General features: G+C 38.8%; 1 long non-coding RNA gene across 1 annotated transcript; it reads left to right on the top strand.

The window, feature by feature from the left end:
* The first annotated feature begins 520 nt into the window (after positions 1–520).
* Positions 521–13336, top strand: LOC123331131. The gene is made up of 3 exons (XR_006547619.2): positions 521–2332; positions 4593–4742; positions 10692–13336. It is a non-coding gene; the product is annotated as an uncharacterized LOC123331131 (long non-coding RNA).
* The last annotated feature ends 622 nt before the right edge of the window (positions 13337–13958 follow it).

Raw genomic sequence — 13958 nt, forward strand, 5'->3', positions numbered from 1 at the left:
TCTTAAAACAGACGCCACCTTCCGAAGGTACCAGATAAAGTTACATTCCTATAGGGTGAGGGTGTAGTGGGTTTTAATTAAGGAAAGAATTTACTTAGCCTAAGGTATAATGTGATTAATATCAAAGGTTAATACTTATTTCTTCTATATATTCATTAATGTGTGTAAGGGCAGGGGATGTGGAGACTTAGCAACAAACATTGGCTCAACAAATGAAAAACCCTTCACCAATACAATTTCTAGTCAGCCCACTATACTTAGACTAATGGTTTTCTAACTTTTCTAAGGAACCTGTTTTTAGAAGGTTTAAAGCATCTTGTGCCTCTCACGGTTGGGAGGCTGTGAGCAATCACATGTGGCCGGACAAGCCTGTCAGGCAGGCTAGAGAACCTTCAGAGGAGTTTGTAGATTAAAACACTCTTGTCACGCCCAGGAGTTTTTATTAACTGGAGCTCTAAGTTAACTCCGGGTGTAGGTGAGAGCACAAAGTAGTACAGTAGGCAGGCTCTGGTTATGGGGGTAGATGCTCAAGGATTTCCAGGGGGACTCCTGAGGCTCGATCCTGCCTTTGCGTATGTCGAGCCTCCTTCCTCATGACCTTTGCCACGGGTGGAGGTCCTCCCGCCGGCTCCCTGCAGTGAAGAATATATGCCCCACATTTAAACTCAGGGAAGTCCAGTGACATCTAAAAGATGCTTTGGCTATATGTGTACTGAGAAGGGGGGCTTCTCTGGTGGGTCAGACGGTAAAGAATCTACCTGCAATGCAGAAGACACAGGTTCCATTCCTAAGTCAGAAGATCTCCTGGAGAAGGGAATGGCAACCCACTCCAGTATTCTTGCCTGGAGAATTCCATGGGTACAGGAGCCTGGCAGGCTATAATCCATGGGGTCTCAAAGAGTACTGAGAAGGATAGATGGATGCCCAAGGGCAGGACAGGTATTATTGTCAATGTCCTCCCTGCAGTTGTGGGCAGAACATGTCTGGGAGTAATAACACTAAGCTATATTTAGAATAATCTGGAATCTTCCAGTTGGATGAATTTTTGTTCAAATAAACCAGATTTGGATGTTATTAGTTATGATGCCAATTGAATCTTGGTTTGCCTCCATCTTCAGGGATGTTACTAACTTCACTTCACTGCTGTGACTTCGTGCCCATGTGTGTGATGTTTGAGTAGCATCAGATGGTAGGGTTTGTGGAGTAACCAGACAGCCACACCAGAAGCAGCAGATTGTCCTCCTACGCTTTCTCCTGCGCTTAGCTTTAATTTTTTAGGAGTTTGCTCCTGCCAAAGAACCAGATCTCTAATAACTGGTATGAAGAATGACACTCAAATTAGTAAAACATGTAAGAGCTTAGACAATGAGAAAGGAAAGGCCTAAACTCTCAGTTGTTGAATTCATTATAAAACAAATTCCTAGGAATTTTAATGAATACAATTTCTGTGGGCCTCACATTTGGAAACAATGGGGTGGAAAATATGAAATAACGTGTAACAGTATTGCGACACAGAGAATCAGATCTAGAAGAGTTTATTTTGGGCAGGGAATGTTTTCCCATCTTAGGTTCCTGTTTAGACTTATGACCACTAGCTGGCATGCGAATTCTAGTTAAACTTGGAAACTGTTTATTTTTGCCATTTTTGCCATTGGGACTTTCCTCAATTTTTTAAGATTGTCAATAAAATGTGTGCTAGTAGCTGGGCACGATTTTTGTTCCATGATGCATTAAGGCTTCACAGAAATATAAAAAATTGAGTGTAAATTAAAGGAGACAATCTGAGACCTGCCATTCTTGGTTTTTCCAGGTTTTCAGATTCTCATTTAGAATTCACAGGAGTACTTTTCTATGACAGGCATACCCATAAGCAAACATTTTTAAAAGGGATAATCAGAACCCCCTGAATTGTCTGTGGTTCAGGAATCTTCACTGGCCTGTCAAATTGGCAGAAGTCTCCTCTAAGGACCTCAGAATTTATCCCAGCTGGCACTGCTGATTTGACCAGATTATGTTTCAGCCAGTCATTGGCTGGGCCTCATAAAGGCCTGTTTTCATAGTTAACTGTCAGCACTGGGCTCTTCCCAATTAAAATCAGACTAATGCCACTTCCAGCAGCTTGGCAACCTACCCCTTGAGTTTACCATCTGTCGCTTCTGCTGTTTTTAACAGATAAACCCCCACATCTCAGGCTTAACCCAATAAGAAGTGTTGTTTCTTGCCCATGTCATCCTAAACAGGTGTTCTAATTGGCAGGCAGCATCTCCCCAGCAGTGGTGCTTCATGAATCGGCAACATGTGGTTTCCAAGTTGGCTGTCCTTTTTGGAAGGGGTAAGAGAATGAAGGATTCATAGCGGAGGTTTTTTATGGGTCAATGTTTTTATGGAAACTGGTGTGCCTCCCCTATACTCATGTACCATTGACCCCAGCTCTGTTGAAGTTAAGGCTGAGAAATACAGTCTATTTTTGAGCCCAAGAAGAGGACAAATTGGGTTTGGTGAATAGCTGTCTTTAACACACCTATGCTTGTACAATTATTTTAATAGTATTTAAAATTTTTAAATTGCTTTTTACCTACTTGTGATTTCTCACATGTGAATTTAAAAAATTATTCCAATTTGTCTTGAAATATCTATTATTTTATAATTTTGCTGTTCTTTTCCCAGTATATACATATAGTCTATATACATATAAAATATGTGTGTGTGTATGTGTATAATTCAAGGTTCCATAGTTATATAGGTGAGATCCAGAACTTGAGACCAGGATGTATAACTTTGAGTGCACTGAATGGTTTCATTTTATTATATTTCAATCTCAAATATATAGATGATATATATATATAGATAGATGATATATATAGATGATAAAAAGGTCCATGAATTAATACTTTTGATTGATATCATCTCTAATTTAAATTCCACACTGAGTAGTAAATATCTAGAAAACTATCTTAACTTTTAGAGCCTCAAGGGCATCTAACATTGGGATCTTTTTGTAATTTCCTTTGCTACTCCTTCCATTTTTTCTTTTAGTATTAATAATTTCTTAATCAGATTGACTCAGATTTATCATAATCACTCTGGAAATTGAGGCATTAGAAAGAGGCATAGATAGATGAATAGATTATGGTAGAAGGCTGAGCTTTCTAAAAATTACAAAATTACAAAGGCCAAAGTCACATCATTTTCCCCCTTTCTCCCATATCCAATAAAGGATAGCTAATGGGAGAACAATAGAAAGAAACAATAGCACCTTTCAGTACATAAAGTGGTCTGGAGCTTGAATCAGAAATCTGACTACAGGGATTTCCCTGGCTATCCAGTGATCAAGACATTGCGCTTCCAATGCAGGGGGCACTGGAATCCCGGTCAGGGAGCTAGGATCCCTTATGCCGCCTGGGGTGGGCAAAGTTAGATGAATAAGAAAAAGAAAAGGAAATCCGACTACAAATGCAAGAGCCGCGGGCTTATCTAGGGGTTACGACAGGCTTTGAGCCATGAGGATGACACTGGTATCTCCGTGTCATTGCCCAGGGCAGACAGCTGCTTCTCATGATCACTGCCAACGAGGAGTCCAGGAGAGTAGATAACTGAAGTGTGCTGTCTATAAAGACACAAACTAAAATTCAGATAAACTCAGAGAGGAATCAGCTAGTTAGTGAAAAACACTAAAAAGCCAGAACCACCTGGTGTAGGAGAAACTACCCAAAGAGGGGCCGTCAACATTACAAATAGCAAACGAACAGATACATCTTCCCAGGGTAGGATGAAGGGAGGTGTTTTATTGTGGCCTGATAAGGTGAGTAATATGGAAGGATTGTTTCCAGGCAGCTGCTGCCCATTAGATGAAGGTGGTGAGAGACTCCACTGAGAGCCTTTCAGACAAAGTTATGTGAAAGTATGCACACACCAGAAACGCTATTGAAGATGTTAGATTGATCATGCTCCAAGTTCTGTTGTGGCTAGAATGTTTTCTGGGCAAAGGGAAGAAGGCCAGGCTTGGATTGTCCATATGTCTTAAACACTTAATGAAAAATAATATTATATTAATTCCTTTATATCCTCTGTGATTTGTCCAAGAGACTAAATATGATTCAGATTGTCTTCATGGGACTCTACTGATTGAAATAGACATTTCTTGGCCTTCTTTTTGTATTTCAATTCCCTACATTTTTTTAAAATTTCAACTTTAAACTTATCGAAGGTAGAACCAACATTTGACGGTGTACTATTTCCCAGACCTTATCTAATGCTTCATGTCTTGAAATCCTCCATACAGTCCTGCAAAGGAAATAATTGTAATAACCACATTTCACAAATGAGGAGACTGCTTTACTTAAGGATACAGAAAATGGCAAAATTGGAAAATTTATCGTCTTTCTCAATGCAAAGGTCATGCTGTTTCTTCTAGAAGAGGTACAAGGATCCCTGACATTGGATTTGAACTTAGCTGAGTTTTTGGCTCTTTCTCTTACAGTTAACATTGCAGCTTCTTCAACTTTCCTCTACTTTATGCTCCTGGAGGCAACATTGCAGCTCTAGTCACTGTGTTTCTTATAATTTTGAACAAGTCGCTTCTCTTTGTCCAGTGGTAAAATGATGAGATTGGATGAGAGGATATCACAGATCTCCACCAACTTTGACGAATCTCCAGTCCAAGGACCAGGATGTGCTATTCTCTCAACCCTGCTCCTTAATGCGATATCTATGAAGAATCTAGGAGCATTTTCCATTACCAGGTAATGGCTCCTTTCACTTCTTCCCTCATTGTGGGTAACTCTTTTTAAAATTGTGGTATAGTTGCTTTACAATGTCGTGTTAGTTTCTACTGTACAACAACATGAATCAGCCATGTGTGTGTGAGCATTAGTCGCTCAGTTGTGTCTGACTCTTTGAGACCCCATGGACTGTAGCCCAGCCAGGCTTCTGTGCCCATGGAATTGTCCAGGCAAGAATACTGGAGTGGGTGGCCATTTCCTTCTCCAAAATCATCCATATGTATACATACATCCCCTCCCTCTTGTGCTTCCCTCCAACCCTCCCATCCCACCCCTCTAGGTCATCACAGAGCCCTGAGCTGAGCTCCCTGTGCTGTACAGCAGGTTCCCACTGGCTGTCTATTTCACACATGGTAGTGTGTAGATCATTCCCAATCTCCCACCTCATTCTACCTCCCACTGTGTCCACACATCTGTTCTCTATGCCTCTGTCTCTATTCCTGCCTTGAAAATAGGTTCATCTGTACCGCTTTTCTAGATTCCGCATATATGTGTTAATATATGATATTTGTTTTTCTCCTGACTTACTTCACTCTATATGACAGACTCCAGGTCCATCCACGTCTCTACAAATGACTCAATATTGTTGCTTTTTTATGGTTGAGTAATACTCTTTTTTTAAAAGGCAAAAGTGGAAAAACTTTCCTATATGAATCCACACTCAGAAAGGCTGGTGTGACAGAGAACATCAATTTCCTATTCATCAAGATGAATTCAAGCTCTGCCATCTGTCATTTCACCCATGTGCAACAAACATTAGGAAAATAGCTGTTACACTTGGAAGATTCCTCTATTTTTCCAGGAAATTGAAAGTGTTTGCCTCCTTTGTAGATGGGCAGCTGACTGAAAGTGCTAATCAAGAGACTACTGCTGAGAGTGAGGGTATCTAACCATTTCGGGAAACCTGGTTGCATAGGTGAACTTACATCTCTCTTTATCCCTATTGATTCAGTCAGTGTATCTATGATACTTGTATCATCCCAGGAGCAAATTATAGAAAAGCAAGGCAATTTCATTTACCCAATTCATGGAAGCAATTCACAAAGCAAAATAAAACAAAAACTATTTCTTTTTCAACTGTGCTTGTGAACTTACTTTGGCAGATAAAGCACATCTTTCCTTTAGTATAAAATCACTATAATCCTCATGTGGAGTGATCTATCTGCTCTATCATTTATTCAATATCATTAAATATCTGTTTAACCCATTGGAGGGGTTCATTACTTCTTCAATAAAACATTTCCTTACCAATAAAATGGCCCTAAATAATATGAGCTTATAGTCATTATGTGCAGTAATTAAGAAAATGCATGAAAGTGCATCCTTTCTCTGTGAAAGGTACTTGTCAGTCATAGTATAGAATTAAAAAAAAGATGATTTCATAGGGAAATGGATCAAGCCCTCAAGAAGTTGTAGTCCAATTAAAAAAAAATGTATGCTCATAAATTACCCAAAGTTAAAGAAGAAAGTGGCAGGTATGGAAGAGAAATCACAGGAAAAATGCCATAGGAATTTCGAGAACAAAGGATACTTCTAGGATTATGATATAGTATTTTGCATAAGGCAGTTGAACTCAGCTTTTAAGGATGAATAAGATTTGGACACATACAAATGGAGGAGAGGGACTTCTCTGATGGTCCAGTGGTTAAGACCCCATGCTTCCAGTGCAAGGGGAATAGGTTCAATCCCTGGTAAGGGAAACTAAAATCCCAGATGCTGTGTGGTGCAGCCAAACAAACAAACAAAAAATGGAGAAGAGAGAATGAAGATACTTCCTGAAGATGTGGTATGAGGTTAGAACTAAGAAATAGGTGTCCCAGGGCAATAATCACTGGTTTAGTTTGGTTGAGGAATGTAGTTTATGGAGGGGGGAATAGTAAATAAGGTTGGGAATGTAAGTATGACTAGACGGAAGATGAGTCTGAGTGCTTTTATTCTGTAGACCAGGATTTAGGCTAATAAAATAGAGAGGTTATGGAATGGAGTGGATGTGTAATGAAAGAGGACAGAAAATTCCATGAGAGGCATATTGGATTTGAAATGTACCAAGAGCCTTCCTGTTGGGTTGCTCGGGAGGACTGAGAACTGGGACACTGAGGAGAGGTAGCCAGCGTGCTATAGTTCCCTTGGCTGTACTTTTACTGCAAGCCACATCCGATACAATTCACTAGAACAGAAGCACCTCCTAAGACTTGTAAGCAAAGAGCCTCAGCAATCCCACCACTTACCTCAGTTCCTAGCCACTGAAGGAAGTGGAGGTGACACAGACGTGAGAGTGAGTTTATTCAAATTTTAAAGTGAAATTTGAAAAAGCTCTGCTGAAGGTGTTGAGGACCAAGAGGTGCTATGAAAAATGGAGAAGTGAAGCTGTTAGTCACTCAACTGTGTCTGACTCTTTGCGACCCCATTATCTGTGGTCCGCCAGGCTTCTCTGTCCATGGACTTCTCCAGGCAAGAATTCTGGAGTGGGTAGCCGTTCTTTTTTCCAGGACATCTTCCTGAACCCAGGTCTCTCGCATTGCAGGCGGATTCTTTACCGCCTGAGCCATCAGGGGAGCCCCAATATTTTTGCATTCAGTTTATAGTGTATTCATGATGGTCTGGGGTGAAGTGAACTTAATGAGCTCTCAAAAGAATTCAGTGAAATAAGTTATCAATAAGGACAAGAAATAGAGCAAATAGTACACCTTAACTGCCCAAGTCCTGAGAATAACTGCAAGATAAAAAAAATGACTGATATGTGAATGGCAGTAAAATCCAAAGGAAAAACGAAGTGCTAACAAGTTGCTAGTTTTTATATTTTAATGTGGTAAGTTGCCATTCACATCAAAGGGTTTTCTGATTTGAGGATCAAAAGGAGATTTCTGGCAGCAAAAATGACTGAAGTAGAAAATTCAAGGTAAGCAGTGAAAACCCCATTACCATGTCAGGGAGCCTTATCTGTAATTTATTTTCTGCAGCTTGATTTTGTTGATGGAGACTGGTCACAAAGATTAGGAGCCATAGAGATAAGAGAAATTGATAGACAGAAAAGGTAACTTGAAAATAGAAAAGGATATAGCCAACTTGGCAGAATAATATCTTAAACCCTATCATGCTGAAAATATCAAATAAAAGACTCCCTGCCATAAAACCTCAGAAAATACCTCTGTGAAGTAATATAGGGAGAATATTATTGGAAGGACTTATTTTCTTCCTGGGCTTTGGACACATTTATTGTGTGTGTTAGTCGCTCAGTCATATCCAGCTCTGTGAACCCACGGACTGTAGCCCACCAGGCTCCTCTGTCCATGGGATTCTCCAGGCAAGAATACTGGAGTGGGTTGCCATTCCCTTCTCCAGGGGATTGTGCATTGCAGGCAGATTTTCTACCATCTGAACTATTTAGTAATATAATACAAATCAGATATCTCTGCCATTATTTCTTATAACTTTGTTATAAGTCCTCCTTTTCAGGAGGACTTCCTGAAAAATATGAGGGCTTAGGCAATACACTTACAGTGAATACTCCAGAAAGTCAGAAAGTAATTCATTTCTCACTATTTAGGGTCTGAAATCAGGAGACCTGGCTGACACCGACCTTTGAGTTGATCCTGTAAGTAAATAAAAAGTAGGAACCAAGGCTAGAAAATTCTGCAGAGGCTTTGAAATCCAGGTTTAAAATGTTTGACTTATTAAAAAAAAAAGAAGTAATAGACCCCAAATAGAGTCACTTGTGCTCAGCCCCACAACAGCAAAGCAAAGCTTAATACTTAATCTAATTGCAGTTTCAGCCTCTTTCAGGCTTGAAATTTTTAATCAGTCACCCTGGAATTTGCTGATCAACCCTAGTGAAGTCATCTTCAGGTGAAAGGCCCCCCCACCCTTCCCTCAGAGGAAGGTAACCTCGACAGAAATAATCTTTCCTTTTGTTTTTGATTTCCCTGTCTCATCCCTTTTGCCTTTAAAAGCCTTCCATTTTAACAGCTTCTCAGAGTGTCTTTCTGGGGCTTCCCTGGTGGCTCAGTGGTAAAGAATCTGCCTGTAATGCAGGATGTGTGGGTTTGATCCCTGGGTGGGAGAGATAGATCCCCTCGAGAAGGAAATGGCAACCCATTCTAGTATTCTTGCCAGGAGAATCCCATGGACAGAGGGCTACAGTCCGTAGGGTCTCAGAGTTGGACACGACTTAGGGACTAAACCACCACCACCACAGAGTGCCTTTCTATTAATAGTTGCAGCTGGGATGCCGACCAATTCATGAATCCATGGATAAAGGTGATTGGATCTTCAAAATTTACTTAGTTGAAATGTGTTTTTTCACAGATTACATCCTTCTGGACAAAAAGAAATGGGTACTTATGTGAGGTTTGGCAGGGAGGGTGCTAGGCAGTAATACAACCAAATCTGTATTTTATACACAATTGTCTGTCAAGTGTCAAAGAAGCTGGAATAAGAAGAGATTTAGGCCAGGAAGAATCAGAGAGCATGGTCCAAGAACTATTTCTCAAGTGTAATAATACAGTTAGAGTGAAAAAAAATCACTATTATATCTTTTAAAACACAATCTTGAAGAGTTTGTTTAGTGAACATCAAAGTTTTTTTTATTCTTTACATGAGAGTTTGCTCTAAATATTAAAGAATAAAGTGATTGAATGCAATATTCTAGGTTGACAATTCTTTCTATGCAGCATGTGGAAGATACTACTCCATTGCTTTCTGAACTTTGTTGTTGATGAGATGTTATTAATACTATCAATCTATCAATACTTTTCTTTGCTAACTTTAATGATTTTTCTCCTTATTCTTTATTTTCATTATGTGACCAAGGTGTGGACTTATTTTCATTGTATTTTTGTCTATTTTTAGTAGACAATTCTAGTAATAAATTTTTGATCTAAAAATTTATTTTTTAATTAATATTTTAGAATGTTCCTAGGAATTAATTCTTCAAAGGTAGCCTACCATCATTTCTTCCTTTCTCTGCTTCTGTAATTTTTACTGAACATTAGATATTAGGCTTATCAATCTTTCATGTGTCTTAACTTCTCTTCAATATTTTTTTCTTTTATTTTCTAGACTGCATTCTGGGTAAGCCTCTTAGTACCAAATTCACTAATTAGCTCTTTCAGAATCCAAGTCAGAATGTATCCCAGCTCTTGCAGTTTTAAAATTTGGATGATTGATATAAGTTTGATGTTCAGGTTGTCTTACTGATTCTTGAAATCAGTTGATTCATATGACTTTGTTTTATTTCTCTTTATGTTGTTTCAAAACTTTGGTCTTTTCAAGATGGCACTTATGTCTTGGTTTATTTCCTTAAACATCACTTCAGTTCAGCTCAGTCACTCAGTCGTGTCTGACTCTTTGCGACCCCATGAATCGCAGTACGCCAGGCCTCCCTGTCCATCACCAACACCCGGAGTTCACTCAGACTCACGTCCATCGATTCTGTGATGCCATCCAGCCATCTCATCCTCTGTCATCCCCTCGTCCTCCTTCCCCCAATCCCTCCCAGCATCAGAGTCTTTTCCAATGAGTCAACTCTTCATATGAGGTGGCCAAAGTACTGGAGTTTCAGCTTTAGCATCATTTCTTCCAAAGAAATCCCAGGGCTGATCTCCTTTAGAATGGACTGGTTGGATCTCCTTGCAGTCCAAGAGACTCTCAAGAGTCTTCTCCAACACCACAGTTCAAATGCATCAATTCTTCAGCAGTTAGCTTTCTTCACAGTCCAACTCTCACATCCATAACTTATTTTAAAATTTTTATCAAACTTCAGTGAAATGAATTTCACATTGAGCATTTTGATTATTGATTGCACTGGCTTTCTTTCTTTCTTTTTTTTTAATATCTATTTATTTTTGGGGGGCTGTGCTGGGTCTTCATTGCGGTGCATGGGCTTCTTATTGTGATAACCTCTTGTTGCAGGCTCTAGGCTCTCCAGCTTCAGTAGTTGTGGCTCACGAGCTCAGCTGCTATGAGGCATGTTGGATCTTCCTGGACCAGGGATCAAACCCATGTCTGCTGCACCAGCTGCCGGACTCCCAACCACTGAACCACCAGGGAAGTCACTCAATGGCTTTTTTAACATTAGAATTCTTCAACTGTTTGTAATATTGCCCTGCAGACCTCTGTTTCCCTCTCTCTGTCTGTCACAGACAGACATCTGTGACACACCCACACACAAACTATCTTTAGTCTGGAATCTCAAAAACAAATAAAAGAAAGCAGATTCATAGGAGTTACCAATTCAGAAGGACAAGTTTCTCTTTCAAGGACAGACAGCTTAGTAACCTTAGATGTCTTTCTCACTACTTACAGTTCTGGGAAATATGCAAAACTAATATTTTATCAGCATCTTATATAGGATTTGTCATGTATGTATTAAACACATATTTGTTGAATTCATTTCTTAATAACCATGCTAAAGATAACTGTGAAACCATTCAAAATGATACCTACAAAAGGAAATGGAAGCACTATAGCTATATAGAGGCTTCTAAAATCATTGGAAGGAAAAAAAAAGGTAGTACAAGGTTACTGATACTATTAATCGAGGCCTGAAACTCCTATGTACTATCTTTAGAAAGTAATGGACTAGAGCAAATGAAGTCAGGATGTCTCATTATCATAAAGTCTGGGAATGTGAATCCCACAGAGAAAAGGTTGACAGCTAGGGAAGAAATGAGCAGAAAGAATTAAGAAGGAAATGCTAGAGGGTTTAACATGAGGAGGGGTTTACAAAAGATAAGGTTTGTTAATTGAAAATAAGAAGTGCTAATATTAATAAAAAAATGGGACTGACTGAATGCCCATATGAGATGTTATCCAAGGTCTGGAGAGATTTAGGAAAAGAGGAGACATCATAGTAAGAACTATAATACATTATATTTGTACAGCAAATTGCTTTTTGGTTTAGGAAGCTTTTCTACAGGCTTTATTTTGTGTGAACTTTATAAGTACTCTATGAAGCAGAATAATTATTATTTAGGTTCAGGGATAGTAATATTATCAAGCCGCTTTCCTTTTCTTTCTTTTCTTCTTTTTTTTTTTTCAGACACACAGCAGAGTTTATGGGGTCTTGGTTCCCCAATCAGGGATTGAACCCGCACCCTCAGCAGTGAAAGTGCGGAAGTCCCGAGCAGTTCCTTTATGCTAAAAATTTCACCTGTTTATACAGTTTACTTGGAGTTAGAAAACCTGGGTTCAAATTTCAGCTCTTCTACTTATAAGCTAGGAGGCCTTGAGCAAGTTACTTAACATCTCTGTTCTCAGTTTCTTTACATATAAGATGATCTAACAAAAATTTTTATTGAAGGGATTGCTATGAGGTTTCAATGACTTAAGACATTTAAAATACTTACAACAGAGTCTGGCACACAGCAAGGACCTTCTCAATGTTATATATAATAACAATGATACTAATCACTTTCTTCCTTGAAGGAGAGATTGAGGTTCTGAGAAGTTGAGTTTTTGATCAGGGTCATGCAATTAGTCACGTTAAAAGCTCAAAGTTAGACTCTTATTCCAAATTCTCTGCTTTTCTAGAAACATTGCATATTGCTCCAGTCATTGTTTGTAGAGACATTGAGACAGAATATTAATATAAAAAATGGAAGAATGTGTATGTATAAAATCAAGCTGAAAACATCCATTGGGAGAAGAGTCTTCAGGTAAAGTGAGTACTTAAATAAATGTAGTAGGTAAGGAAGCTTTGAAGAGCTGTTTTAGCTTTGTGTCCATAGGGTTTGGTACAGTGCATGACACCCCCAACATGAAACTGAATTACTTTTTGATCATCTAATAACCACTCTCCAATAAAAAGCAAGATTCCAAATGGCCTTTGGGAAACCACCTGTAACCTACTCTTAGTCATGATATTTGGGTGAGAATGACTCCTAATCACCTCCTAGCTCCAGGGGTGGATGGTCACGATTTGAATCATCTCCTCAATATCCTATCTCCCTTGTCAGAGCAAATGGCCATAAATGGTCATGTCAATCAATTCAAACTAAAATAAACCAAGGAGAAGTTTGCTGGAATTTTGCAGGAGGAAATTGCATTTCTTCTTGGAATTACTAGTAGGTGCACTTACATTTTTCTTGGGTGAGGCCCTGTGAGGATGTGAGGGCTGGCACTGCTGCAGCCATTTTGCTATTATTAGAGAAACTGAAAGAGAAGAGTGGGGGAAGAAAAATCTTTGGTGACATCAGCTGTTTATTGTGTGAGCTTATAAATAAACTGAGTGTTGTCTGGAGCCAGTCTTACTTCTGGACTTTTCAGTTATGCAGCTCCTATATTTTTTAAATAAAGAGTATGTGTTTTTTCTTTTTGTCACTTGTAACACAAAAAGTGCTGATACAGTAAATTTTCAATATATAGTTATGAAAAAGAATTTGCAGTATTTAAATAAGATTGGTCCATAACCCTAATATATAAAAAGCTATTAAAAACAGTTTAGAAGGAACTTCCCTGGCAGTAAAGAGGATAGAAATCCACTCGCCAATGCAGGGGACATGGGTTTGATCCCTGGTCTCAAAGGATTCCACATGCCACGGAGCAACAAGCCTGAGCCCCACAGCTAGAGAGTCCATGTGCCGCAGATCCCTCCTGCTGCAACAAAGATCCTGTGTGCTGCAACTAAGATCCAAGGCAGCCAAATTAATCACTTAATGAAAAGATAAAATAAATGAAAGTTAATTAATTAAAAAAAGATTATATGGACAAGGTTATTTATTGCCCTGGTTGAATTTAAACAACAATATAGCTACTCAATAGAGTATTCTGTAGCTGAAGAAAAGAATGAGGAATATCTCTATATCTTAATATATCTAATATATTAAGTGGAAAGGAAAAGTAGAGAAAAATGTATATAGTAGGCAAACAATTGACTAAGAAGGAGATTATATGAATACATATGTTTGTTTATATTTTTAAAAAATGGAGGATAAACCTTATAATTTGTGAAAAATAGTCACCGAAGGAGGAAGAAGTGTGTTGGGGGCAGATATTGAAGCTCACCTTCCTTGACTATGCCTTTGCTTGAGGACTCGTTAAATATTTTACATAATTGTAAATTAAATCAAGTTAAAAAGCAGGTCCTAAAAACAAAAAGGGAAGTAAAATACCTCTATTGGTGACATAACTACATAGAGTAATTTTTACAAGTGACGTTAAAACAGTCATTTGACTGTA

Source organism: Bubalus bubalis, chromosome 1, assembly GCF_019923935.1.
Source record: "Bubalus bubalis isolate 160015118507 breed Murrah chromosome 1, NDDB_SH_1, whole genome shotgun sequence".
Classification (NCBI taxonomy): Eukaryota; Metazoa; Chordata; class Mammalia; order Artiodactyla; family Bovidae; genus Bubalus; species Bubalus bubalis.